Raw genomic sequence first — 3,344 nt, 5'->3', positions numbered from 1 at the left:
GGAGATCAAACATGTTTGATATTTTGAGCCGATTTTAGAACACATTGTTTTCATTTGTCACGCGTCTCCTAGCAACAAGGCGCATGTTTCTGCTGATCGGAACTTCTTGTAGTTTGTGATCTTCAGTTGTTTAGTAATGGCCAGTGTTTCTTCTGTGACTATTTACAGAGTCGGTAAGTGTATGATGCCTAACGTTTTAAAGTCTGTGCATTAATTTGCATTTTATTAACCTGATCATTCACATTTGTGTATTTCCTTATACAGATCCTAAGAGCACACCACCGGCGCCAGTCAAAATCTGCTGCTGTGCCTGAACCCTGATTCTGTCTGCACTTTCAATAAACCAGGTGGGTTAAAAACTCAACTACTTGGGGTCCACATAAATTCTGATAAAACATTACATTTACACTACATTTAACTGTGACCTGTGTGATTTTCACAATGTTTGTAGTTTGGAAAACTTAAAGACAATTTTCTGTATTTTTTATTTTCTTTTTACACATGTTTTGAATTCCATTTTAACGTGCCAGTATAATTCCTATGGTTATGAATCCCTTTGAAAGTAGTGGCTATACACTTTCATTGACAGTTATTTTGTCTACTTGAGTCCCCGTGGTGTTTTTATTCTTGTAAATTAATTACTTTTTTGTCCCAGCATTACAATTTTTCAAGTTTTTACAGTCAGTTTTTGTGGATTTGTTGCCCCAAGCACTCCTACATTTCTGACCCTTTGTCCATCCCTAATACATTTTCAGTATTCTTAACACTCAATTATGATCTGTAAGGAATCATACAGAAGTAAATAATAATTTTTTCCCCCTCCTACAGACAACAGACACCCCATCACAGACACAACATGGCTCTATGGGGACTCCCGTTTTACCTCAGGGAACCAAATCTCCAAGATTTATTTGGTAGGTTTTCAAATTTTGTTCTTCTCATATTTTCATTGATCACCATTTGTTTATGAAATGTGTGGCTATATTTAATAAAGGTGCTGACATGGTTTTCATGTGGGTTGTTTACATCAGGTTAGCACATAATGCACCATGTTTTGTTAGAAAGAGTGTATTTGAGCTTTGATTTTTATATCTACACTCTTGCTCAACCAGTTTTCAATAAATGTACATAATTTTTTCTTAGGACATTGATAAAGAGGAGTGAAACTGGGCATCCTTGAAGCCATGGAGGATGACCTCTCACAGAGAACTAAGAGATGACTAAACTTCTGCATCATCCTGGAGGAAACTGTGGTAATGGAGGACCATCTGACTTTCCCACTGCTTTAATGGTACTCTTTGGACTTCTCTATGTGCTGATTATTGACTTTCCAAAAGGACTAAAATACACATTTGAGTGTTTCACAGATAGGTGCACTTCTATTTTATAGACCATCCTTCATATTTTGAAAGTTTCTGTTCCTCATGTACATGCTACTAGTCATGTTTCATATTTAGTGGCAGAGTTTTGTAAAACTGTTTAACTGCAGTGTTTAATTTCACTGTTGCAGTGTTGAATCACTTTGGCTTAAATATTTGTGAATTTAAAAAGCATGGAATTACAGGATTTTTATATTATGATGATAGCAGTTCTATCTATGTATTGATGCAGGTTTTGGCAGGTTAGTGCAATATATGAAATTTTGTTTCATGTGAGCAATATTTAAAGGGAGAGTTTACCCAAAAATGAAAATGTATCATAATTTACTCTGTTCTATCTCAAACTCATATGACTGCCTTTCTTCTTTAGAACACAAATATATTTTCATAGACTGATATGTTTACATCCATAAAATGAAAAGTAAAAGGGTTTCAAAACTTTTAAGATAAATATGAGTTTGAGACATAAGGGAATAAATGAGGGAATTATCACTTTTGGGTGAACTATCCATTTAAGCAAGGCTGTAACCATGTCTTGAACATTGGAAGATATTGGTATTGGAAGAGAGCGCTGGTTATTCACTCCCCCACCTACAATCCCTGCCAGTACCGAGACTCGAACCTCTGACCTTTGGGTTATAAGTCCGACTCTCTAACCATTAGGCCATTAATTTTTTGGCATTTGGACTGATGCATGCAACACTCGCTGAGTGCCATGAAACAGCTTGAAAGATCAAAGACAATTTTTTATATAACTCCGACTGGATTCTTATGAAAGAAGAAAGTCATATACACCTAGGATGACTTGAGGGTGAGTAATTTATGGGCTAATTTTCATTTTTGGGTGAACTAACCCTTTAAATCTAGTATATATATTTAACAATTTATGTTAACTTTAAGATGAATAAATATTGTAAAAGTGCGGTAAATTGTTAGTTAATGATACCTAATGCATTAGCTAATGTAAACATATAACATTAGAGTGTCCTGCTTTAACCTTTTTTTTTTTTAAGTTCATAAAGTTTTAAAGTTCACAAAAATATTTCACCTGGGAAAATATTAGATTTTTTTTTTTAAATCAAATATCAGTTTAAAATATTATATATAATTTGTTCAATGATTATATACAATTCAAGAAGTATTGTTATTAATGTAAATATAATGTTTTAGTTTGCCACAAATATAGCCTTTAATGCCAATATGCCATAGAATAGAATAGAATAGAATAGAATAAAATAAATACATTTAATGATGATGATGATTATTATTATTATTAGAGTCACCAGTTAAATGATCACATTTGTGACACTGAGGATATGAAGGTATTGGAACATGGTGTCACAAAAGGTCAATGTGTTAAATAAGCTGCACATTATTTCCTAGCCTTTTTCGTAGCCAAGACTTTAAAGTATGTTTCTAAACTGTAAAAATTATTATTCGCTGTTGTAAATAAAACAAAGATTACTAGATTATATTTAACAAGAAAATAGTATTTCAGTCTTTCTACTTCAAAATTTTACATTTAATTCAGTGTGCTACTTGCCATTTCATGTTACTTGCCAATTGTTTCACATTTTTTTTCCCAGTGTATACAGAAATTGATTTAAATTGTGCCAACTCGCCCCAGTCTCCCATACAGCATAATGTCAGTTTGTCGTTGTGCAAACTCTCATGCTAATGTGTGATCAGAATTAAGAGCATCACTTTGAGCTTCAAAATTTCACTTGTTACAATGTTCATTGTCGGCGCAGAGGTGTGGCTTGTATGTGTTTGTATTTATTAATCATTGTATGCAGGGCGTTTACATTACATTTACATTTACATTTAGTCATTTAGCAGACGCTTTTATCCAAAGCGACTTACAAATGAGGACAATAAAAGCAGTCAAAACTAACAAAAGAGCAATAATTTATAAGTGCAAATGACAAGTCTCGGTTAGCCTAACGCAGTACACGTAGCAAGGTG

At 33.4% G+C, this 3,344-nt stretch overlaps 1 long non-coding RNA gene across 1 annotated transcript; it reads left to right on the top strand.

The window, feature by feature from the left end:
• The first annotated feature begins 279 nt into the window (after positions 1 to 279).
• On the top strand, positions 280 to 1,387 carry LOC107707031 (uncharacterized). The gene is made up of 3 exons (XR_001636217.1): positions 280 to 347; positions 829 to 914; positions 1,144 to 1,387. It is a non-coding gene; the product is annotated as an uncharacterized LOC107707031 (long non-coding RNA).
• Positions 1,388 to 3,344: the final 1,957 nt, after the last annotated feature.

Source organism: Sinocyclocheilus rhinocerous, unplaced genomic scaffold (genome assembly GCF_001515625.1).
Source record: "Sinocyclocheilus rhinocerous isolate Xijiao unplaced genomic scaffold, SAMN03320098_v1.1 scaffold714, whole genome shotgun sequence".
NCBI classification, from domain to species: Eukaryota; Metazoa; Chordata; class Actinopteri; order Cypriniformes; family Cyprinidae; genus Sinocyclocheilus; species Sinocyclocheilus rhinocerous.
This window is presented reverse-complemented; position numbering and strand designations above follow the sequence as displayed.